At 38.9% G+C, this 26,691-nt stretch overlaps 1 long non-coding RNA gene across 2 annotated transcripts in view; it reads right to left on the bottom strand.

The window, feature by feature from the left end:
* LOC146424355 (uncharacterized) overlaps positions 1 to 25,124 on the bottom strand; it is a 32,126-nt gene extending 7,002 nt beyond the window's left edge. The window contains exons 1-4 of one of the 2 annotated variants that reach the window (XR_014846789.1): positions 25,006 to 25,121; positions 21,987 to 22,035; positions 20,290 to 20,395; positions 7,348 to 7,868 (exon numbers count right to left, since the gene is read on the bottom strand). This is a non-coding gene — a long non-coding RNA (uncharacterized LOC146424355). Of the gene's footprint in view, positions 1 to 7,347; positions 7,869 to 20,289; positions 20,396 to 21,986; positions 22,036 to 25,005 lie in introns of those variants that run through there. The other variant, XR_014846790.1, reaches the window with a different exon arrangement.
* Between the last annotated feature and the right edge of the window lie 1,567 nt (positions 25,125 to 26,691).

Here is a 26,691-nt window from a genome sequence, read left to right as displayed (position 1 = left end):
CAGGGTGGTTTTCGTACAATATTGATATATTGTTGAAAAATCTGTTCTATGACAATTTGTGCTGGCCAGTAGGATGGTGATGGAGGAATATAGTAAGTAGGATATATACTAGAAAATGAATGTAAGTTAAAATAAACTTATAAATGTATTATGCTTGTAAGAATTTACCACAAGACTCTGCTCTTCAGCAGCCCAAGTATCCCTTGGTTATCATCTACATTTACTATAATTTTAGCTGATGTGACATGGATTGCTGAGATTTGCACTTGTTTACCAACTATCCAATTGAGATGGAATGTTGGTGTTATAGGTTCCTGAATGTCTGAGTCTGAGACAATGACAGAAACTAAAGATGGCATATTAAGATATATAATGGATAACTCTTATTTGCCTTCTACTAGACTGGTGAGTTGGGTTTTTCTGCCACTACAAGCGACAAAATGTGGCTAATCTCTGGTGCCAAAGGGGTTCTGCCCAGAAGGGGCCAGTGTTCATCACTTACCTCTGTTGTTAGTGCTGATAGTCTGCTTGAGCTGTGGTGAAAAATTAATTCTCTAATACACTAAAATGTGGATGACTTCTTCAAGTGGCTTTCTCTGAGCTGCTGCTGAACACAGTTGATCCTGACTTGCTGGGGACATGATTAACACCCAAAATGAGCTGTTACATATCAGCCTGGTATCAACAGCCTACATGGCTGGTCTGCTTTGTTCTACCGAGTCTGCATAATTTAAAATTGTCTCCTTGCACTGTGCCATCCTTCAGTCCTCCTTGGATATTTGTTTGAAACTCTATCATCAGTACTGGAATTGATGCCATATTTTTTTTCTTTCTTCAGGTTTTCCTAATTTTTAAATGCTATTTCTTTGTAGTTTCTTTTTCTCCACAGTTTTATACTTGCCAGCAGCCTGTTGTAATAGATCAAATCAACAATAATATCAAGCTATTGAAAATATTCTAGATAACATCAACAGGTGCCTGTATTTCTGCCACAAAAAATCCCTCAATATAAATTTTTTTTGAGACTGAAAACAATCCATAATTTCTAATAAAAATGGTTTAACACCAGTAAGTCCTGGCTCTATCTAGGAGATTTTGGGATCTTCCCTGACATGAATACATCCAGAAATCATCACTCAAAGCAAGAAAAGAAAAAGAATGGCTGCTCTCTCTTTAGAGATGCTTACAATATGTACATTCATAAATTATTTTCCTGTCTTTCATCCTCAGAGTCTGACTCCAGATTCCTGGAGTGAGAGGAAGTGTTTCAGAAATCTACATATTTATATTTCTGTATACATTGGAAATAAGAGCAGGAGGCTTGGATTCCTCCAGGGTGAGTGTTAGAATCTCTGCTCAACACTATCTACACACTTTATCCACAGTACAAATGTATGTAAATGTATACAAATACAAGGTGTGGCTTATTTTAACAGTAAGGACAAGGCAGAGACTGTTGTAGATACACCTATCCTCCTATTCCCTGGAAGTCTTACCATCTTCAGATTCTGCAAGAGGTGTCTCTGCATTTGTCTGGTCTGTTACAGAAGTTACCAATAGCAATTCACTTCTCCTCCTTTAGAAAACAAAAAAGAATTGCAGTAGTCTTTCTGTTCTATGATATCACCCCGCCTTGCCCTTTCATAAGATTTTCTTTTGGCTGTTTATTTCTACTGCGATGGGAAGAATTTATTTTGATTTCTTTTTCCTTTTCTTTTCCCCTGTTTCTTTCAACCTCTGTGTCTATTTGTCATTAGACAAGACCTATATGTTCAAAAAGAAAATACTTTAGTAACAAATTAATCATATTCAGAAATTATTACAGGGCAGTTCTATTTCTGTTAGATCCATGACTGGTTATTTCCGAGTTTATCCTTTTAGAGTCATAAATAAGCAATAGCACTTGTCTGTGATTGATCCATGACCTAGCAAAACATATCTGCTAATGTTTTTGTAGGCATCTAGCTAGCAATTAGTCTTAGGAAATGACTTGAAAGAAGAGAAAGGGCAATACCTTATTTATCATATGAAACATTCATATGATAAATGTGTTTACCCAAAGGCTTCCTGCATAATTCATGCCAATATTTGCATCACCTGACCAGCAGAGAGACTGCAAAGCTCTTGGCTTTTATGATGGTGCTCTTACTTTTCCATATGCAGATTAAAGTTTGAAGGAATTAATCTCTTCTGAGTGTAATTTGTCTGAAAGATTTTCATTTCAACTCACTCTTGTAGTGTAAGAAGTTCTCTGGATTGTCTTGCAAAGGAAAATACCCTTTCCTCATTTTTCTGATCTGGTGTTTTTCCTCTGGTATCAAATCTTTCTGATTTGAATATTCTTAGCTTTCAGTAGCTTCAGGCCTGCATGAAGATTAAAATCCCATTGGTATTTCCATAGTGTTTGGATATCTTTGAGACTAGAGTCACTTCTGTGAAGTAAATCTGGTGTTTGCTGTACCACTTTGTCCAGATTTTAACGAACATTTCAACTCTTTTAGCAGACTTGATACTTCTTCAGTATTTCCCCTCAAACATATCTTCTCTATTGACATGTAAATGCTTTTAATCAGAAACATGTCTTTAACTTTGGACATGTAGTTAGAAGAAGCTTTTTCTTTAATTTTTGTGGGTTTCTATCCTTTTGGCACCACACATACATTTCAGCATTAGGAATTGCTATATATACTTCAGAGACAGGACTGGGAAATTCATTTCAGAATATGGAAAGTTATTTACATACACAAAATTATGGGCCATAAAGCAGCTATTGCTGAAAAAAATTGTGCTTGTCTCTGAAAATGTCAGATCTGGTGCGCAGAGGCAGGTAAGAATAAAATCACAGCATTGGACTTTATTCTTAGAAGGAGAGAAAAGGGAAAAAACCCAAAACCAGACCAAACATACCAGGAAATATTGTTGAAAATTTGCAGTATGTCCCTGTATTGAATATTGTCTGCAGTTCTAATTATTTCATCTTTAAAATACTATAGTAGAACTAGAGAAAATAACAGATACAGAATAGGGATGATTAGAATGGCTCCCATATGAGATTGAGAGTAAAAGAAGTAAAAAGCTGACATTCCTCAACACACACCAAAAAAAAAAAAAAAAGATGAGAAATAGCTTCACAAAGGTGTTAGACAAATTCAGAAAGCACTCTGGTAACTATTAAAAACAAGAGCTTGAGCAAAGTTCTGGAAATCCTGGGCCTTTTATCGTTGGAAGTCAAGAGAGGAAAGTTGGGTAAGGATTATTTTGTAGTGGTCCTGTAGTAGTACCCGTGTTACAAGTAATATAATGGCCACTGTTTGTTATACTACATGGAGTCCAGCTCTGACCAATCTGATCAATTATTATGAAAAGTTGTTTACAACAAGAGACAAATCATGTATTTCTTTCCCCAGACCACTGTAGAACTGTTCTTATCAATAGCACCTATTTATGTAGTATTATGCAGAATAATTCTCAGGCAAGAATCTGCTGAAATGGTGGCCGTACGAAAAAAAAGGTGCAATTCAGATACTTGGATAAAGATTTATAAATAAGCATAAGAGAATTGGTGTAGAGTAACCATATCGTGTATCATGTCAGTCAAGCTCACCCAGCTGTCCACTGAAATTTGGAATAAGTACAAACAATAGTTTCCAGAACTGAGACATTACTCCAGATACTTCTGAATGTTTAGTTTAAAGAAATTAAATACCTAAAAATGCAGAGAAAAAAAAGGATATGCAGCTATTTTTAAAGCCTGAAAGAAGGAATGACTGTTTTTCCCCCTTCTGTTTCAGACTATTCATAATTTCAAACTTGAAAACTTGAAAAGCATCATCTGAAAAAATAGCAACATGTTTTTCTTGGGTCCTCAGAGATCTCCTTAAGTCTCAGTAGGTAGCTTGACTTATTTTAGCTCTTGGCAGCAGAAGCAGTTTAGACTAACACAGGATTTCTTCCTTTGTCTTTGCCTTGACGTGAGCATCTTCCCCTAGCCTGTCTGTAGGCCAGAAACCAGGACTCCCATGCCCTTTAAACCCATGTATCCTAAATCCATGAATGCTCCCATTCCTTCCTGGGTGTGTCTGGTATGTAACCAGGGATAATCAAGTAACTGAGCTTATTCAGGTGATACAGAAACCTGGCCATTTCAAGAGGAAGACAGCAAGAGACCCTTGGAAAAGCTAATGATAGGGAAGAGGCTGCAGCCTTCCCAGCACAATTATTCAGCCTTTCCAAAACAGTCCTTGGGTTTGTGCTCTCTTTCCGCATGCTTGGGAAGAGCAGTGGTGTAGAGTGGGCCAAAAGCCAAGCTGTTTTGGCAGTAGCAGATTATCATGTAATGAAAAGAAATCCATATGGCCTTTTATATATTTTAGCTGGAATGTAGCCATGACCTGATAAAACATGGAATACATGGCTCTGGCACATTGAAACAGCGCAACTCCTACTCTGTTTGCCAAGGTCATGGATGAAAACATTTAAATACCATCGGTTCTAAAAACAATACTTGAAAAATTCCCTAACTGCCTTTCTCCAGCACACTAGTTCTTCCTTCATCAAAGCTCCTTGCCATCTCTCCCTTTCAGGCAGTTCCTAAACCATTTTTTAAAGTTTATGTATTAATTCCCAGTGCTCAATAATGTTGTGTACTTTCAGGCTGTTTAATTTCATCAATTGTAGATGTTCATACACCGATATTTATTTTTTCTGTCCCCAGATGATGAGAAAAGCTTCTTTGTGGTATGTTAAGCCACAAGACTGCTATACTGCTTGAGCACACATGTCAAGGGATTTAATGAAACTTAATATAGCCTGTTAGTAATTGCTAAAAATCTTCACTCGTAAAGCCAAAAACAAAAAAGAAGAGAAAAAATGTCAACCCTCTAGTCTTGAAATGAGAGGAAATTCAGAAAATGTAGTTCATTATGGTTAATGAAATTATATGCTTACCAGAAAGTAGTCAAGATTAGGGACTGGGACATCAAAAGCCCAGTGCTCAGAATATTTTAATAATTCTGTGAGTAAACTTGAGTGAATAGAGTTGAATCTCTTCCATCCTCCTGCTGGCACATGAAGCTCTGCTGTGTCTTGGGGCACAAAACAAAGCTAGCACAGGAGAGAGAGGCAGATTCCATCTCCACCTCATCCAGTGAAACAAACCCATGGCATCTGCACATGTAAAAAATAGTAAAAATTACTGAAGTGGTCCTGGTGGACTTGGAGGTATTTGGATAGTGCATGTCTGGAGAAAAAAATCCTTTTAAAATTGATGCAATAGTCTGACTTTATGCTTTTTCTTAGTCACTGTCCTAGCAGCTATGTTATAGCTCTGCATATGGTCAGCAATCTATATTTGTCTTTGGATGAGAATCTGCAGCCCCTGTGCAGCTGATTTTGTAACAAGGACTTGATACTGTTTGTATTATTACTCTCACCTTTCTCCCTTCATTTTGCTTTACAACTCCAGAATACTAAATATGATTTTTGTGTTTGGTATACCTTTTACTAAAGATTTGTTGAAAGTCAGTGGAAGTTAAATACAAAAGCTGCAAAATCATATTCTGAATGACTCTATCGTTGTCACCTGTGCTTTATAGAGCAAAGTCCCTTGGAAAAATGTAGATCTTGAGCTAAGGCACCAAAAAAGGGATATTTTGTCATGTATTCCCAAAAGGCCTCGAGGTGAAGTTTAGACACAATTCAAGTAATTGTATGGCACAGACACTGTGCTACTTGGTTAAAATGTAACTCCTGTAGCAAATAAACAGATAACAGAGCTTTACATCTATTATTTTTGTGTGCCTTCTACAGAGAAATAATCCTTTGTTCCTGGTTTTCTATCCATTTTTGCCAGAAGCTTAGACCTTCTAACCTAAGTGATATGTTTTAACCTACTTAAATGCAGCACATGGGAACATAATTCCTACAGCTAGGAGGGAAAAATTTTCTATTGATGGATATATTTTTGGGGTTTTTTTTATTCACAGCATACAGGGTAGATGTCTGCATGCTTATAAATAAAACTGACTTCTGTATACTTATCAGGAGAAGCTGCTGTACATGTTTTGAAAATATCACCTTTTGATAAATGTGCAACATAAGCACCAAAATTAACATTAATTTTCCCATTAGGAAGAAAAGAACAAGTTCAAGACTGGTTATACATTACACAATGAATTCATGGAGACTAACTGAAGTAGGGAAGACCTTGTAAATGAAAGTCATACAAGAAAGGAAACAGATTAGTCTTTATATTAATGTTTCTGTTTGACATAATTCAAATACTTGTCAATCATTTAATAAAGAACTGCAAGCCCCAGTCTGAAATTCATGGAATAATGAATGGCTTCACATTAAACACAAAAAAATATCTCTCTGTGCACATATGGACAAAAACATAAAGATGTAGTTATAAGCAAAACCATGCCAGAGCCTTCTCAGCTTTGGCTGGTGGTTGTGCAGTTTGTGCTGAAAATAGTGTCTTGAAAACAGGGAGATTCTTCTGTGCGTAGATGGAAGTCCTCAAATTAGGGTGCAAGTTATGGGCAAAATCTAACTGAACATTTTGTAGGAGAAATGTGTAGGAGGTTAGTTGCATCTTGGCTTACATAGAGTGATCATTTTATATTAAGAGCTATTTCTTTAAAGGTTTGAATGGAAAATCAGTTTATGTTCTGCTCCGATTCATAGAAATTAATTTTAAAATCAGAATTCTAACTCTTTAAAAATTTACCAATATTTTGTGCAAGAGGGCAATTTGTTTTTAAAGCAGACATATTTTACATTAAATTATATGCTTGCACAAAAAAAGTAGATTCTTATAGAAAAATTTGCTGAAACAAAAATGTAGGTACTTCTCATGGACATCTTATAAGATCATATATATTACTTGATAAGCACATATGAACCTATATCTTGTGTTCCTCTTGAGTTCCTCTAGCAGAGTGAGTTAGTGGTTCTGTAAACCCCAACAGAAGTGTCATTTAAAAAGACATTGTGGTATACTCAGTCAAATTTCACTGATTTTTACTTGACATTTAAGTGATAATTTGAAATTTACAGACAAACTCTTCTCACAGTTTATAAAGGAGATCATATTTGCAGGGTCTTTGTTAATGAAATGACTCATTCAAGAGAAGAAAGTTATCTTATTTGCACAAGTATTTGAAATACAGAAATAAAGTAAAAAAGAGTTCTTGAGGAAGAATATTTCTTTATGCTGATTCAACAGTCTGGATGACATGTAATTGTTTTCCTACCTTCAAGCTTCCAGTCTGGAAAGAAGTAGACAATTTGTATTTATTTTCATTTAATCATAGTTATTTAACGTAGTTGTTTATTAAAAGCTCGTAGTTTTTATTCTGTATCCAAAGCCAAAGAAAAAGAGACCAAAGAGACCATGCTCTGCATATAAATATGTTGGACATATTTTCTCCTTATGAATGAGCTGATGTGGATTGCTGATGTCCCAGGTGAGATCTTTCTATGCTGCACCTAGAAGGAAAGAAGTTTGTGAAATTCCTGAGCCCTTTAGTGCACAGCACTGAGATAGGTGTAGCACCAGCTGATATCCCTGCCTGAAGATGGTAACTTGCTCTTCACCATCCACTTCAGAGTTAAAGAGTTTCTACAGCAGCAAGGGGACTCACTTCATCCACAGCTGGGTGGTTTGAATGAAGAAGTTTTCATCCTGGTTTCAGACAGGAAACTCTGCCCACAGAGGTGAAAGTGTTAGAAACACTGGGCAGCTGCTGAATCTCACAGGGCAATGAATTAAAATGGAGCCAGAAAAAAAGGCTGAAGAGCTCAATAACCATAAAATGTATGGAGGTAGGAGAATGGAAAAATATTACTGGTGATGCACTCTGTAGCTGCAAGAATCAAAAGATATTTTGATAGTCATATTTCTACCAAATGGCTAACTCTTATACACAGCACTTAAATCCAACAGGAAGCTAACTGAAGCCACAGAAGAAGTTCAAGGAATGTTTTTTAATTTCATGTAACAGTAAAGACTTTGGGGATGTTGCATTTAAAAATAATGAAACTGCAAAATGACAGTGACATTATTTAAGAATTAAGAGACAATCAATGAAATTGAAAGAGGACCCAACCTTGATTAAGTGTGGAACAAAAGAACTAGGGGAGGGGAAAGGAAGTGAAAGAAAAATCAAAAAATCTGTCTGATTTTTGACAAAGAAATGTGGCATGCATCAGAAGTAGTCCAGACCACAATGAGGTATATAAAATGTAGGCATCACTCCAGAGCAACAAGAATGATTTAAATAAATAAATAAATCTGAAACTTCTCAAGCAAATGAATCTAATTTAGAAAGAGAGAGCTCTAACAACTGCTCAGAAGGATACTGGAATCAAGACAAAGCTCAGCTTGTATATAAATTTTGCAAGAAACTTAATCACATCATTTTGCAAGACTTTGCAAGGGCTTGCATAATATGCACAAAATTGTGAAAAGTGCCAATAACACCATGGTCAAATTCTCCATAAAAACTTGAAAGGAAAAAGGTTGTTAAAGGACTTTAAGCTGGACACTGATGTACAGAAAAGTGTGCTGCCAGAAGTGGTACTTATTAATAATGATGACAAAAACAGGCCTGGGTATTTCACAGCTAATTCTGTAAAGGAAAGCATACAAAGGACAAAAATCTCCCCAGGAGAAGAAAGCCTAGGAGTAGCAGGGAGTACAGCCGTTGCCATCAGTAATGCTTTTGCTCCAGCAAATATCCCTTGGAGTAATACACTTTGTAAGAAGTGTGCCTAATCTATCTGCTCAGCACAGTGATCAGAGAATGCTGCTCTGGACTGTGAGCACTAAATGAAAACCTTGCTGCAAAATAAAAGAAGCTGAAGCAGTTACTTGAGGAAGCAGCAGTGGTCAGGTACAACCCCAGGAAGAACAATTTTGGTTATGTACAGATGACTCCAAAGAGAGCATTAGAGCAATCCTCTTTCTGGCAGTGTGAAAACTGTTTCTAAAAACTGCAGACCATTTGTCTGTGTGTGAGGCAAGCAGCAGAAATGAAGCATCTTTGATGCAGAGGAACTCCCTAAATACATAAGGCTTTCAGTCTGTATGGGAGGGAAGCATTTCCCAAAATGGAACAAATATCTCAAATTATTATTGCCAGCAGGGGTCTTGGAGACTGGCACTCTTATCCTTCTCTATTTACTCCCCTTGAGAAAATAGAAGGAGTTTGTTGTTGTTTATTATTTCCATATTTACAGACTGACAAGGATTCTTAATGAGTGCAAAAGCATTCAATATGAAAGTGGCTCCCAACTACTTCATTGGAAGCCTATTTCCATCTTTGAAAATTCTTCCTAATCCATGGCATGTCATTTATTGTAAGTAAAATCATTTAAAATATCAGAAAGAATACAAGACAGTTGGGAGGAGCTGGAGCCCTTTGGGAATATAAGTTATACCATGGAGAAAAGTCCAAATAAAATACTTGTTTAGTAGAAATAAAAAAGCCCATATCTTTGTCTTACAGACTTCACATTGCATTGGGAAATCATCCTCTATAGTAAAACAAATACAAATTTATTTAGATATGGTGTTTCACATCTCTTTGTGAAGATACTCGCATGCCCTAGACCATAGCAGTAACTTGGACAAGGTGGAGCACAACTTGCTGTCTACAGAACTCATCACAGCAAAGGTCGGCAGTGGTTAAGTGGTTGAATTCACACCTGTGTCTTCAGCTACCAAATGCTTTGAAACTCAGAAACATGGGACATAATTGAGCAATGAGTAGTACCTGATTTTTTTTTCTGAGAATAGAAATAATCCTTATTTTGTCAGCAAATGACACAAAGCACTTTCAGAAGTGTGTATAGATAGGAACTGGTAGAAATCTTAGCCAAAGAAATCATGGTCTGAAATCATGTGGAAGCAGGACAAGAGACAAATCCTTCTGTGGGTGAGGAATACAACCATTCCAGTGAAATAAGGCACATATTTGTCTGGGTTAAAAATGCATATAGATGGATCTGTGCTGCCAGAATTAAGATGACTGGCACACTTTGGGATGTATATCTGTGCTAGCACTAAACCAGCAATTTTGAAGCAGTATAGGGGAGAAGTAGGCACAGATTTCAGGGTTAAGAGGCTCACATCCTGAGTAGGTCATTCAAATGACTGACAGGTTTGCACCGAAGGGAAAAATCTCATAAAAGAATCAGGTGGATTAAGGCTTGTATGGGCATGCCTCTGTGTACATCAATTACATCTTCAAATTCAGTGTAGTCATGGGATAAATGGATAAATGGTATAAAGGCATTAAATGAAAGCATCTAGGTCTAGACAAAGGAAATAGTTAGAAAAGCCTGAACAAATAAAAGCAGTAGGGTAATGCAAGAAGGGGTTAGGGTCTGGATGTAGGCAGGATCACAAAGTGCAGTGATTTAAAAAGAAAGGGAAGGCAGAACAAAGTGTTTTGAAAGGAAAAAGCTGGTGCAAGCTTCAAAAAACCATGGTCAAATCAGATTTTTGCTCTACAAGAAGTTTTTGGGGGGACTTTTAAATGTGCAATTGAAGGAAACAAGTGTAGATAACCACATGAGCTCCTAGTAACGGAACTGTGACCAAGCCGTGTGGAGTGAAAAACTGTCTGTGAACTTTCTTTGGACACCATCTCTTCATTCAAAATCCTTTGTCTAAAAGCCTGTGGGTTTCCACAAAAATGAGAAGATTTCTAGTATAAATATATTTGACTTTATACTTTACAAGAATTTCTTCTTTTATCCTAACCCAAAAGACAAGATGGGTCCAGAACTTTATTCATGTGTAATAATGAGTAAAAAAAGAATAAAGTGCCCATCTCAGGCTTTCCAATGCTGGTAAGATGAAGAATTCACGCAGGAACACCATCAAATGGAGCAAGGTCAAAGGTATAAAGCTTTCAGTAATCTCAAAAGAGTCCAAAATTTTATCCACTTCTTCCCCTGGTTGTTTGACATTTTAATGGTAAAAAATCTGTATCTAGTTTCCAGGTGCATATTCTAGGGGAAAAAAATGAACATGCTAGTTTGATCAGAGTAAAAGCTTATGAAGAGTACAGCTTCCTAGTGAATGTACACACTATCATACAGAAAAGCCCACAGAAAGAAGAAGCACTTGTAAGAATCAAAAGGAAAAGTGAGCCAGTGTATTCTGGTAATAACTGCAGTTATCAATACAAGACAGTATAATTTCAAATGAAACCTTTTGTGTACATAAATGCAATGTGTTTCTTTCTCCATCTGAATGGATGCTAATCAGTAAAGCTTCAAAAAACAAAATTTCTGTGAGTAGCTTAAATTCATCCATACTCATTAGATGCTCAGTTAGGTGAAACAAACTTTTCGTCATATGCCAGAGGTTTAATTTAATTTGCCCAGGATGAGCACTTAACCATATCCATAAAGCTCTGATCTTTACTTTTTTTAGATTACTTCAGGGTAGTGAAGCAAAAATTATTGTGTACTGGAAATCTACAAGCAGACTAAAATTCAATAGTATTTCTCCTAGATCTGAAGGTATTTACTTGTGGTATTTCTGTAAAACAAACAAAAACCGCAAACTAAACAAAAATCCCCCAAAAAACATCAAACAACGACAACTACAAAACACAACCCCAAAAAACAAAACAAAACAAAGCAAAACAAAAATTCTCCATTAAATTCCATGCTACACAATTGCTCATTGAAGTAAACTGTCATCAGTGGTAAGGTAATTTAACCTTCCACTTGCTTCATGGAGTGTGCTTTAATTTGTATTATGATATTTCAGTGTCCTGGGTTGCAATATAGATGTAGTTAAGTATTCTATTACCACCAGCTGTGGGCCGTTAGCTGTTATCACCTGCTAATGACCCACTCCGGATGACAGGCAATGGGCCATCCGTTAGCTGTTACCAGCTGCTAATGATCCACCCCACATGACAGGCAATGGGCCATCAGGGACCCACCATGTGACTCATGGACTTATCTCATCCCATTGTGGGATGCTCTGCCCAGGAGGGAGGAACCAGGTGTTCCCACCTGGATATAACCTGGCCCTGGAACTGCCTGAGCTAGCCCTGTCTACTGGGTTCCCAGAGGACCAGAGCTACCACTGGATCTTCAGCTGGAGACTAGACCTTCACAGGATCACCGCTTCAACTGGACTACTTCAGTCGGACTGCTACCACCACCCTAACAGGGTGTTAGGTTGTATCTGACTTTGTCAGTGCTTTTTCCTTGTATTATTTCACTTATTTTTAATTTCAATCTTGACTTGTGATCTCCCACTGGTTTGTTTTCAAACCAACACATATTTTGGTGCCCAACGTGGGGCTTGACCTGGGGAAACTCAGAAATCCTATCACCATGATGCTCAGCTTATCTATATGGGTGCTTTATCTCGCTCTCTATATCTTTCCTCAAATGAGAAACTATCTGCCCGTCGTATTGCTCTTGTTACGATCAGGGCATGGCATGAAAATTGCTCTATTGGTTTATTATGCCTATTGCATAGTAACCTGTGAGGCGATGAACACCATTCGGTATATTTACTCGACTTTGTCTGCCTGGCCTAACCTGAGCTGCTCCGTCTGGGACCTCCTCAGCAATCGCACCCACCCTCTGGGGCTAGGAGGAGAGAGCGGTTTCTTCCAGCATTTCAGGCCAGGCACAGCCATCTTTGACAATATTGAGTTCTCTCTAGATGCTAAGAATGGCATAATCTTCCTGTTAGTTCTGTTTTCTTTCTTCTCTGCGACCAGCACAGTGTACCTCATGCTGAGAAACAGAACAATACTTGGTGTTGTACAGCGTCTTCTCGAAAAAGAGGAGAAAAGAAACAAGTCAGCAAGCAAGAGAAAAAGAACCAAAAGAGCAGTCAATGTCTCAACACAGACCATTGCCGAACGAAAAGAATAGCCAAAGCTTTATCTCTACACTGACTCCTGGATAGTAGCCAGCGCGCTATGAAGATAGTTAGATTGCTAAAGAAAGACTAACTGGCAGCGCAGAAGAAAACCCATCTGAGCCGCTGAGATTTAGCAAGACATCGCCGCCCGGGCAGAAAAGCTAACCGTGAAAGTTTGACACGTAAATGCACATGTACCTAAGAGTCAAGCTAATGAAGAGCATCGTAACAACGAGCAGGTAGACCGAGCTGCCAAGGTAGAAGTGTCACAGGTAAATCTAAACTGGCAGCACAAAGGAAAATTATTTCTAGCTCGTTAGGCCCATGATGCCTCTGGTCATCAAGGGAGAAATGCGACATACAGGTGGGCTCGTGACCGAGGGATGGACTTGACCATGGACAACATCTCACAGGTCATCCACAGCTGTGAGACTTGCGCTGCAATCAAACAGGCCAAGCGGGTGAAGCCTCTGTGGTATGGTAGACGATAGTCAAAGTACAGGTATAGAGAAGTATGGCAAGTTGACTACATCACACTTCCCCAAACCCGCCAAGAAAAGCGCTACATGTTGACCATGGTAGAAGCAACCACGGGATGGTTAGAGACCTACCCTGTGCCTCATGCTACTGCCCAAAACACCATCTTGAGTCTAGAAAAGCAAGTCCTGTGGAGACATGATACCCCCAAGAGAATCGAGTCTGACAATGGAACCCATTTCAAGAATGGCCTCATAAGCACCTGAGCTAGAAAACACGGAATTAAATAGATATACCACATCCCCTATCATACACCAACTGCCAGGAAAGTTGAACGGTGCAACGAACTACTTAAAACAACTTTAAAAGCACTTGGCGGGGGAACCTTCAAAAATTGAGAACTGAACTTAGCAAAAGCCACCTAAATGGTTAACACAAGGGGTTCTATCAATCAAGCTGGTCCTGCCGAGTCCGAACCTTTGCACACAGTGAATGGAGATAAAGTCCCTGTAGTACACGTAAGAGGTTTTTTAAGAAAGACTGTTTAAATTAGTCCCACCTCAGGCAAAGGCAAACCCATCCGTGGAGTAGTTTTTGCCCAAAGACCTGGTTATACTTAGTAGGTGATGCAGGCAAATGGGGAAACCCGTTGTGTACCACAAGGAGACCTTATCTTAAGTGAAAACTGTGTAGTTGGTAATAGAATAAGAGGTGGATAATGTCCTGGGTTGCAATATAGATGTAGTTTTCTATTACCACCAGCTGTGGGCCGTTAGCTGCTATCACCTGCTAATGACCCACTCCGGATGACAGGCAATGGGCCATCCGTTAGCTGTTACCAGCTGCTAATGACCCACCCCACATGACAGGCAATGGGCCATCAGGGACCCACCATGTGACTCATGGACTTATCTCATCCCATTGTGGGATGCTCTGCCCAGGAGGGAGGAACCAGGTGTTCCCACCTGGATATAACCTGGCCTTGGAACTGCCTGAGCTAGCCCTGTCTACTGGGTTCCCAGAAGACCAGAGCTACCACTGGATCTTCAGCTGGAGACTAGACCTTCACAGGATCACCGCTTCAACTAGACTACTTCAGTCGGACTGCTACCACCACCGTAACAGGGTGTTAGGTTGTATCTGACTTTGTCAGTGCTTTTTCCTTGTATTATTTCACTTATTTTTAATTTCAATCTTGACTTGTGATCTCCCACTGGTTTGTTTTCAAACCAACACATTCAGGAAGAATGATCTCTTAAACATGATGACTCAGAAGAATTTTTCCAGTAATTTAAAATCAAAGATGAACAAAGATTTTCTTTACAAAGGGGTAGATATTCTGTTTTGCTCCCTGAAGGCAAGGGAACTTTTTTTTTTTTTTTAATAGAAATGGAATATTTTTTATGGCATCAATTATGTTTGTTTGCAGTATGAAGATGGATGAATCAAATCAGACTTTGATGAGAAGAAACCTTGCTAAACTAAAGCAAGCAGCTTGCCTGTTCTCAGGGGTTTTTAGCTTCCTTTGAAAACTAAAATCATGTTAGAAAATTAGAACCCATCAGCTGCAATATAGTCAGTACACTGTTCCTACCTGAAAGACAACTTCAAAATTCAACAGTTTCTGATGTGATCATGGAACAATCATAACTGGATCCTATTTTTATAAATATTTGGAAAGCTTGGCTACTTTATTTTATTTCTTTCTATGAAGATAATGTATCAAAAGGAGCTTTCACTAGTAAATGTGTATTAGCAAAATATTTTTAGAGAAGACTCCTGCAGCTGGTCAATGTCCAGGGTTAGATAATTTAAAATAGTTTTGGCAAACGCTTTTTGACCAATAAGTGACCTCAGAAGCAGCATGGTATTTACATGTCTGAAGTTATTACTATTAAATAACTTGCAGCTCCTCTAATAGGGATTTTACTACTTGCTATCTTAAAATTAAGCTCCACATAAGTAATTATTATAATGATATTAATTTTCTTGCCCCAGCTACCAAGGAACTGGATGTAGTACAGGCAACCAAGAAAAATCTTGTCTCTTTCCACTTTATTTCCTTAGTGCAATCCACTAGGTTTGTTTTGAAGCTGGAAAGAGTAGTCAAACACTCGACCAGGCTGCCAGGGAAGAGATGGTGTCACCATTCCTTGAGGTGCTCAAAACGTCCATAGATGTGGCACATTGGGACACAATTTTGTGGTGGACTTAACAGGCTGATGATTGTGACTTTACTTTAAAGGTCTTTTACAACCCAAGTGATTCTAGGATCCTATGATTCTATGCTATGTACAGTGCAATCAGCCTGGGGAGATCACTGGTTTATAGTGTTTCTCCTCCTTTTTCCTTTTTTTTTCTCTTTTTCTTTTTTTCTTTGTCCTTTTTTCTTTTCCCCCAAATACAGGAAGATATTCAGGCCGTTAATTACATTTGTAGCCATAGTTAACTTAATTATGTAGGGATGATCAAGCTTCTTCCTTCAGGGTGCTAACTAATTACCACAAGGGACATCTGCATTTTACAGATGGCACTTCTAGTCTGGAAAGGACATTTAAGGCTCTTCCTCCTCTTTTTAGATACACTGTTAACCACTAATTGGACTAGAAACTGACTTTTCTTGTGTGAAAAAATTTTATTGCATGTAAATTACATGGAAGCGTGGTTTTTTGTAGTGCTGAATAAATTAAATAATACCATCATCTGTAGGGTTTGGGTCTTTTATACTAATTCATGAGGGAAGGAAAGCTGATAAACTAAACAAATATAATGGCCTAGTGCTGTATAAAACCTGTTACCACAATTTAATTGATACCTTATAGATCTTAAATCTCTTATTAATGTGGAAATTTGTGTTCTCCATACTGAACTGAGAAGAGACAGCACTCTTCTGCCAAGCAGTCTGAATGTTTGGACCCTTGACAAGGACAGCATTGTAAAATCAGGCCCTTTCACAGAGATCAGATAAGGGGCATATAGTTTTTTCTGGCATGATATTTTATCACATTTTGGAGAACTTTTCGGAGTTAATGAAGAATTATGAGAAAGTGTATTCTGTAAAATGGTTATTTCTTGCAGGAGATTATGAGGAACCAAAGAGTGGTTTATCTCTTCAAAATTATGATGATGATAATGATTATCTTTCAGTTGTCTCAAGAGGCTTTCTAAAACTCATTCTTTCTCTATATTCTCTTTTGTTCTTAGACATACCAATTTTTAAGGGTTTGACTTCCTAGGAACTAAGCATTAAACAACATACTCGTGTATCTTATTTTCTGCTAGTAATACAATATTTCAGAAGGACAAAAATTGAAACGTCATCAAAAAAGTGCATAGCCTGTGAAATCACAGTGATCAGGACTGGGAAGAATAGTTAAAGCATAAAAAATGGGACTGAGAATTGAATTTGGGATTTTTATCAAATTGCTAAACTTTTCTTTATATAACTGTCCTCTGCAAACCAAAAAGTTCATGTTTATTAAGTTTGTGAGCTTCAGTTCGTTAGAGTTTTTTATTAGAGTTTTGAGACCAATTGAAAATATTTTGTATGCAAAATGTATAGATTGTTATGAAAGGTCTTCAGAAATCATTTCAAGATGCATATTAAATTTGTAATGAAATACAAAATTATATGCCCCTCTGAGATGAGAGAGGAGCCCATCTTTCAGGAAAAGGATGGGAAATTAATAATCTTGATGGCTGCAAGTTACCCAGCAGGTGACACTGTTATAATTATCATTTTCAAAGCAGATACTCAATAAGATTCAGCTTTCTTCCTGTTTGAAAACTAATTGCTGAGATTGTCTGTCAAAAGTCATTATAAGCCAAAACCTTTAATGCAGCTTTTAATTGAGCTTTAACTCTGCTTGCCTTGGCAAGCTTTAGGAAGCTTTAACAAAGGTTAAATAAGTTCAAGAGGGTGATCAAGACAGAGCCTTAACTCCAGTCACAGAAGATACAGTGAGATACAGGACCCCAAGCAGACACAGAGCTGCACACCCAAAGCTCCCCCTTGAATAGGGTTGTTGTTGACACATAATCCTTTCTCCATCAAAGGCTGATCAGAATTTAATACTGGTGGTTTTGAAGGGACAAATTTTTAGGCTGATCAGTGTGTATATAAATAAAAACAGTGCTACTTCAACTTCATTGGTAATGTACTTATCCACAGTAAGTTTGTCAGCAAAGCTGATCCCTGATTAGATCTCAGAAACACAAACGTTCATTTAAAGCCACAAGGACAAATATCACAAGCCACACATGGAGAAGTCGAATGCCTCTGTTATCAATGTCAGAACAAGACACTTGAAGATAATGACCTGACTGGTGCTTGGGCCATCTGTTCCTGTGAGAAATTACTTAGCTCCAGACAGTCACTGGAATCAATGAGTCCCTTATGTCTGAAAAAGACCTACTGTTTTAGGTGCATAGGAACATCCATCTCCTCTAAAAAATAGAGCTGATTCACAAAATGGTACTTATGAAAAGGGCAGAAATAATGTCTTTTATACTTATTTTCAGCAGAACAGACAATGTTTTTAGAGCTACACTTGGGTCTCCTACCTGGTCACAGACATTCTGCAGGCTTGCCAGATCATTCAGCATTTTCATGTTTTCCATCTGAATCACTTATTTTGCTTCCATTGGCAGAAAATTATTAAAGTTCTCCCTTAAAATCATTGCCATGATTGCTTTCTCACCTGTGCAAGCTAGAGACTGGATTCAGACACTATTTCTCTTATACCAGTAATGGGAAACAGAAGAAGTCAAAATGCAGTGCTTTTGTTTTCTTTGATCTTTCACAGAGAATTACAACATTTATCTTGTCTATCAATGCACAGTCAAGGTCATCCTAGATAAGCTTTTTGAAAGATTTAGCAGCTGTGATAATACAGAAATGAGAGGGCAGATGTCCTCCTGTAACTAAGTTCCTTTAGACATTCTTGAATAAAAATACCAGGACAGTTTTCTGTTTGTAAAATCCTTAACTCATGATCAAGAGTTTCGAAAATATTTCAACTCCAATTACTGCAAAGCATAATCCAATCTTCCTTCCTGTTATCTTACATTCTGTGGTTAAAGTGAGCTGTGCAATTCATTCCATCTTACTTTTGGAAGTAAAGGTTTGTAAAAGTAAGCTTTGCAAGGATTATTAGAATGGAGAACTGCAGCAAAAGATCAGTTAAAATAGCACATTATGAAGCCCAATCAAAGAATTGCTTTTTTAGGGTGGGTTTAGATCCAAGACTCATCCTTATTTTAAAATAAGAGGACGAGATAATGTGCAGACCAGGGGATGGACTGGTCATTGACTTGAAGGCTGGCATCATAGATGAGTTCAACAGACTATCAGAAAAGACAAAAGTCCAGGAAACTGAATGGCTTAGCTCCAGAAAACAGGTTGATGGCTGGGTACATTTTATATGAGAGCAAATGGAGGAAAATGGCTTTGAGGCTGCTGCTTTAAGAAGGTGTGACAATCCAGGGATGCCAAGGTAGGGAAAGAGATGGAGATGCTCAGTGCCAAAATTATTTTCTGCATGAAAAAAATTAAGGTCAGCTCCATGTCAGTGTATGTGACAGTGATCTAGGAATGACAGCAAAGAAGAAGCTGAAATGTCATGAATGTCTCAACTCGTCAGAAACAGCAATTAAGAATCATGTTAGAGATGGAGCATGCAGTCCAAAAACTCACAGAGAAGGGTTCAGGACAAAATGTGAAAGGGATGAAGAAAGTAAAGAAGGCAACTGCATGGAAAAGGGATATGGTGGCAGAAAGCACAGATGGAATAAACTCAGTTTTGGGACAGTGCCAGCTCAGGCATTGAGCAAGAGCCACAGGAAGGTTTTCAGGTGACGTTTAGAGCCTGTTAGTGTTTGAAAAGGGAAACTGGAATGCAGGGGATAAAAGAAACTGTGAGCTTTGAAAGCAGCAAGGATCAAAAAGGAAAGAAAAAATGGAGCAAATGGTGAGAGACTGGTGAGATGCACGGGTGAACTGCAGTGAATATTTAAATAACCCTCTGAGTAATACTTAAAAAGTGCTATAAAGTCAGCATCTGTGGTAGCTTAGGACTCTTTTCCTGTCCTCATCCCGGCAGCTCATGCCTTGTTCCATGCTGCTGAAGTCATCCCTCTTCTTCCAGTGTGACAGTATGTACTCTTGCAGTTGCTTCTTAATCTTTCTCTGGTTTAGGGTCTAGCACGATGCTTAAAGGTATGCATTCCTGCAATGTAAAATTTCTTCTTGATCTGGATTTTAAGAATGAAAAGGTCCATAACAGACCATAAACCAAATAAAATAGGTTTCTCATTTTCTGCTTGTTTCCAGAAATCTGGTTTTATAACGTATTTTTAATAGATTATTTAGAAAACTAATGTGTGTCCTTGGGGATTCAGGGAAAAATAATCATTATAGCAGGTTATCTGATACTAACGTGTACTTCAGCCAGCAAATTTAGTTAAATTTTTTCATATATTACATTTTTCTATGTAGCCCAGCATAACATAAGCTTTCAAGCTTTAGTTTCAAGATGTGAATTTAAATTAACAAGTTTTGGTTTCTTTTTTGATGAACAGTTTTCCCTTTTTTTTCCTTTATTCTTCTCACAGTGCAGTCTTAAACATTCCTGAGCATGTAAGAAACTGGCATTGACTGTTTTGTGCACCACATTCAGTTCATCATACTGACATCACTCAGTAAATGGCTAGGGTTTTATGAAATAATTGAGATATGAAGCCACATAAAATATGTTTTCCATTAATTGTGCCCATCTCACCCTGAACTATCAATGAGTCATTGTAATTAACTGACTGTGCAGTAAATGTACTAAAAATGGAGCATGGTAATAACACCCTTTGCCCTTGAAAGCATTGGCAGAACTAAAAAAATGAGGTTTTACCTCTTCAGCTGTAGATGTTTAAGGCAGTGGATGCCTTTTGGGTGTGACTCTGAAGGGCAGTAGTACAGAGCACAGGGCTCCAGCTGCCAGCTCAGTGCCTGGTGGACTGCCAAAAGAGCACAGCAGAATGTTCATGAGCTTTGGCACAGTCCTGATCTGAAGGGACTGCACAAGTCATTTCTGAAGTTAGTTTATGCCACATTTGCCCAGGACATGCTGTTTTGCATGATGCAGACATACCCTGAGGTCTATACTGACAAAATGTTTTCCTTCCATATTTAATTTCTAAATATAGCTGGGGCTGCAAGAAACGAGGCACAAAAACTCCTTTAGAGTCGTGGCTGGGCTATGGTTTACTTATTTTTGTGACCTCGGAGCAATCTGAGACTCTGAATTTCAAAGCTGTTCTTTCCTCTGTTAACTTTGTAATTTGGCCTCCGATACTAATAAATTTTGCCGTGTGCAATCACAGTTCCTGAAAATGTTCACATTTACGAGGGGCTAGTAACCATCCAGCAATCATAATAGCTGAGCCTGTAAAAGAAGGATCTTAAATTCCAGATGCCCAGTACATAGTTCTGCCCCACTTTCTACAGGAAGTTACACTGACATTTTGTAAGTTAAATTTCACATGCATTTTAGCTTCAGATGGTTTTCAGGCAGTATGGCAGTTCTCTAAAGTATCTTATGAAATTTCTGTCACGCCATACATTAATATTTAAGTCTTTCACCAAAAAGAATTGCAACTTCTAAGCATCCTGGAGCCTTGGAATTCTGCATGCAGAAACGGAATTTATTGACAGAGCAGTAGAAGTGTAGTCCCTTGTTTTATACAGCCATGACATACAAACAACAAGAGTGTACAGAATATTCATTTCAAAACTTAACATTCATTTCAAGACTTAGCATTCTAGATAGTATGGTTGTTTAGTGATTGCCTAGCAATTATCATGAAGGTATGTTCTAATTTTAATTTCAAATACAACACTATATAGCTACCAGTCTATATTGTACACACACACTTCTGCATTTCTCTGAATTATATTTTCAATTAAGACTGAGAAAAAAGCATTTCTTTTAAATGTGCTGTACCAGCTTCCATACCTACTTTGAATGTCTCAAACCCACATATTAAGCACCACCAAATCTTACACTCTTATGCATATATGGAACAAGTTATTAAAAGTGTCAGTGAATGGCCCCAATGTGAACATTGTGATGTTTTGTCACATTGAGAATGTAATTTTTTCATATTGCATAAACTGTATAAAAAGGCTTGAATAGCACATAGTAGGAAGTCTAAAAACTGTTATTTTTTTATTACAAAGTTTGACACAAAGCTCAGCAAGCAGAATGAATCTTTCTACTGCTTTCAATGAAATTTAGAGGAAGCTTTATGATGACATTCTGTTTTGAAGCCGTGATTGTTTATTCTTTTTGATGAATGAGAGACACATACTAATGAATCACCCTCTTGAATGCTAATACTATATTTAAATAGAGGGTAATTATTGCCACCTTTAACAACTGATTTGTTCTCCCTCTCTCATTCAAATGAATAGATTTGCTTTATTCTACCAACTATAGGAAACAGAGCTAAAAACATGGTAGTACTGGTATTATTTTCATCTAGGATTTTTTTCTTATTTTCTGTGTTCTTAAACATTTTTACTCCATCTGCAGTAAGCATCTTGTACCTTAGACTGTATTTTCTCCACAGAAGATGAAGAAACATGTGGATTCTCGCTGAAAAAACAAAAAAAGCCCAACTTTCTTATGATCAAAACAAAGAATGGTGCCTTCCCACCAAGCAAACAGTGTAATCGTGAAGGCATCATCCAGTAATATTTGTAGTCTATTTCTGAAATTTGTTTTGATGACACTGACAACACTGCATGGTGTCCACCCCTCACCACTCATAAATAAGCTGCAGAAGAAGAGCCCTCGATTGCCTGGAAGCCTGGGGCTGGCACAGCATGCTCATCACACTCTCCCTCAGCCCACAGCCCGTGACAGAGGTGCACAAATGCCAAGGTTATTCCTGCTGCAGGCACAGATGAGTGAGGAGTGAGTCAGGTCTGTGATGGCTGCTGACTGCAGGGGCAACCAACCTGTCAAGAACCCAAGCTCTGGGCTGCCTTTGCTCACAGCTGCCTTCAGCAGAAAGCACGGAGTGCAGTGGCACCAGCAATTAGGAGTTCCTTTTCTGGGAGGGGACGAAGCCATGAGGATGCTCCACATCTAGTAAGTGTGAAACTTGGCTGTGCCGGCACAGAAGAGAGATGTGGTGGCTGTGGGGGCTGCAGACCCTGCAAGGACCAGGCTGTGGGACCTTGTGTGGGGCTGGGGCAGGTCTGGGTGTGAGATCTGCAGTCAAGGTTTGGGCAGGGAGACCTCATTTAAGTGGCTTGCAAGGGCTTCTTTGTGTGAGCGTGCAACAGAGCAGCACATGAAGGCAGAGAGATTTAACATGGAGGAAATGAGTTGTAGGTAAAGAGAAAATGAAAGAGGATCCACAGTACAGACAGTCGAATATAAATCAGTGGCTATGACAGAACAGCTGGGCACATCCTCTCCGTGGCCCTGCTGAGTGCCAGCTGCAAGGAAGGCCATCTGGAGCACTGATTTATACTGTGATTCACCAGCATCAATGACAAAAACAGCTGGCTGCCTCTGAGCTCTGGGTGTCACTTTGATAATGAAATCTAGTAGTCCTCTTTCAGTCAAAGGTGCTGTCACATGTATCTTTATGAAAGTTGTAGTAAGAGTTATGCTGCTATCAGGTAAATTTCTATCATATTTCTCATCTGAATTTGGGTAATTTTGTTTGTAATGTCACTGTGTCCTTGGAGAGGCTGGTGTGCCTGCACGTTAAGGTGAAGGCACAGCGTCAGAACCTGAACGGTGTCCTGTTACAACAATCAAACCTGATCGATATCTGCACAATTTAAGAAGGTCTTACAGCTACACTTTCTAAGGTTCATGCTTCAGGAAAACACCACACAGCAGAGTCTGTTCAGAAGGAAAGCAGCATTTATAAGCTTCTTGGAAGGGTGATTTAGATACAACCAAAGAAAGTGTAAAAGCTATTGGTAGCAGAGATAGCTTAGCTGCTTCTTTGGTGTCAGAAATTTAACAATGCCTCATGGGATCCTTCCCAATTTGTCCCTAAGTGAAACTAGCAGCCCAATTTTTTTCTTGTTGAAGTCAGTGAGGAAAGAATCACTGGCTAAATTTGTTAGCATGCAAGAGGCAGATTTCAGGACAGTCCAGATAGTCTGTCCTTTCAGTTTGTTGCCTTTTGACATCTTCCCTCAGAGTCTCCTGGCAACACTGGCACTTCTGATGAACAAAAGCCACACAGACACTGCTGTATCTCATCAGAATGACAATGACTTTCCATTCCAGTATTTGTTCAAGCAGTTGTTTAAATATGTGAGGCACTACACTTGAGATAAAAAAAATGTGTTGCTGAGAAACATATTAGAGGATTTTTGTAATATGCAGCAAGGCAACACTTGTACATGTGGAATGGACTACACAAGCATCATTTTCAAATGCCTTGTTGGTGACCTCAGTTGAGAGTTTTTTCAAGGAGATAGCTTTGCCTGTGAAATAAAAACTGGACAAGAGTGTCTCCTACAAAGCACAAACCCCAAACTGCAGAATTAAATTCTTACGAGGTCAAGAAGTTAAAACTCTTCAAAAAATTACATTTAAAGTAAAGCACTGCTGTTGCCTGGTGCATTAATATCTACAGTGACAAAGGCACTCAGACATCTGAATTTTCTTCACAAGTTCTTTTAAGAATAGTCATACATAGCCCAATATGAATGCATGGCAAAACAGTGAGGTGCCCCATTCTACAGTTTTATGAGAGGTACAAAGGAATGATCTAGGACTCATGTCATTGATTTTTCAATTTAAATTATTTTCATTCTAAACCACTGACAGCAATAAAAAGAGGAAAGATGCATTTCAAACAGGTATATTCAGTTGTATGTCTAGTGCAGAGCGGAATGGCTTTGAATGACTATTTATGCCACAATCACTGTTAATACACTTGATGGATCTGACCATTACAAAGCACCTTGTGGCACATGAAATAGCAAAATGGCTCGCAGCAGAAAGGCCAAATATAAAACGTGTAATGCCAGCTTTGGACTGTCCATAGTGGCATCATTTTCCTATCTACTTCCAACAATTTTCCCTTTAAATTTCTCTCCCCTAGAAATAAAAAATGGGAAAACTCTAGGCTTGATAGCAATTCAGCATGCTGGTTGCAGAGATCCTCCTCATGTTACTGTCTGTTTTGCTCCAGGCCCAGGTTACCCACAAGGCAGATTGCTCAGCTCAAATCCAGCGTGCTGGACAGATGTTGCAAGGATACATTCACAACTTTTTGGGAGACTCCCAAAAAAAGGGCTAATTTGCCACTTTAACGTCCAGGTTAGAGGGCAAGCAAGTGTGGAGGTGCAACGGCCCAAAATGGCCGATCCAGAGTCCCAAGCTCCAGCCATGAATGCGGCTCAGCTCCTCAAAGGAGAGGACGTATTCTCTTGGGGCTCTGAGGATGATGTCTAAGCTGCCGCACTCCTCCCCCAGAAAGTTTGTTATTAGTGTATTGGTTTAAAGTTTGGTTACCCCGCCCATTTCCCTCCCCTGTTGCTGCTCCCTCCTAGAAAGTTCTGTTACTACCGCTTTCTCATTGGTTACTATGTGGCCCCTCCCTTGTCGCGTATGATTTGCTCCCTGGCTTGTCAATCTGCTCTGTACCGGAGCCCGTTGGCTCCGCCCCTGCTGTCCCTCCCTGGGAAACCCCGTATCCCAGTATAAGAACCCCTGTTCCCTGTTGTCTGGGCTCTTGGGTGCCTCGTGGTTGCTTAGAGTGAGACCTCCGTGTCTGGCGCTGACCTCCTCGTGTCTCCAATTGCCCGAGGGTCCTTCGATGTTCTTGCTCCCGCTTCACCTGCAATAAACTGAGCCTTGGAGACCTTCAGCCCTCTGGACTCTCTTTATTCTCGGGGGCTGGAAACCTGTTGCCTCCTCCCCGCCGTTGTGCTCGACCCTCTGCTATGGGGCAAGGCAGTTCAACCTGAAGCCGACAGGGCTAGCTGGAGGGATGGAGTAGGAAGGGGAGCAGGTCGAGGCCAAACCAACAGCTCTTACACTACTACAAACCAGGAGCAAGATGTCCTTACACCTGTGGCTGCACTACCTTTGAGGCCTCCTCAAAGGTCCCCATCTGAAAGGATACAGTTGGATGTCAGCTCCTCATCCCTCTGCCCAAGTGACAGCAATGACTGATATGATTTTATAAGTGCGAAAGAGAATTAGATTGGAACAGTGAAAGGAATTTTCTCTAACTGCAGTGTGTGCAGCTTATTCACTAACACAGCAAATCCTTTGTGAATTCTGTGCCAGCTTCTTCAGTTCAAGTCTACTGTACATTCACTTGATTTAAAAAGATTGGTTTTGGTCTTACTTTAAAGTTGTGGTACTTATGCATGACTTGCGTATGAATGAGGTGAATGAATTCATTACTGAGAAGCCAGGGTAAGTTCTGCAGCTATTCAGCCTGGGGACCTTGTTCAAAGTGTGGCCAGAGTGACTGAAAAATCCTTTAGTGAATGAGGCAGTTTTAGGCTCAAGTGTAACACAGCAAGCAGCGTTAGAAATGTTAGATTGGAAAAGAAATTAAAATGACTTGCTTACACACATTGTCTGCAGAGCAAGGATTTTTTTTAGAACACTACTCTGCAGGTAAGTAATAACAGTGTATGAGTTGTCCCCACAGCTGCCTGACCTTGAGGGTATTAATTTGTGTCTTGATGTTCACAGCTAGTATTCACAACCAAGATGTCAAAGGAGCTTTACAAATTGTGGATCAAATGCAGGATGCTTGCTGTGGCAGAGAACAAAGTGAGAAGGAGAAGAATATCTCCTTTCTTCATGTTTGACATTTTACGTAGTGTTCTCTCGCTGATGATCTTTCAGGTATGCTCAGAAATTCTGGGAGAATTTTTTTACTTTGTAATGGCTAAAATGCATACTATATAATACTGTGAGTGCAAACTAAGTGGTAGACACTTTCCTTACCTTGTTTGAGCATGTTTCTGCCTGCCTGCCTGTGGGAGTGTTTTATCACTTCTTCAGACATGACTGCAGTCATTTCATGTTTATCCCTTCCAGCTTTCAGAGTTCATTGAATTGCCATGTTATACATGCAAACTATAACAGCAGAAATTACTCTATTGTTAGAGTACAGGTTATAAAGTATGGTCTGCTTGATAATTTTGTAATAGTGCTTATGGATTTGTGTTTTAAATACAACTGACAAACTAAACAGTATAGATATGCCCGCTGTCGAAAGGGTTTATCAAAGGAAAATATTGATAGCAT

Source organism: Lichenostomus cassidix, chromosome Z (assembly GCF_008360975.1).
Source record: "Lichenostomus cassidix isolate B80296 chromosome Z, HeHo_3.0, whole genome shotgun sequence".
Classification (NCBI taxonomy): Eukaryota; Metazoa; Chordata; class Aves; order Passeriformes; family Meliphagidae; genus Lichenostomus; species Lichenostomus cassidix.
Note: the sequence above shows the minus strand (reverse complement) of the source record. Positions and strands in the feature narration are given on the sequence as shown.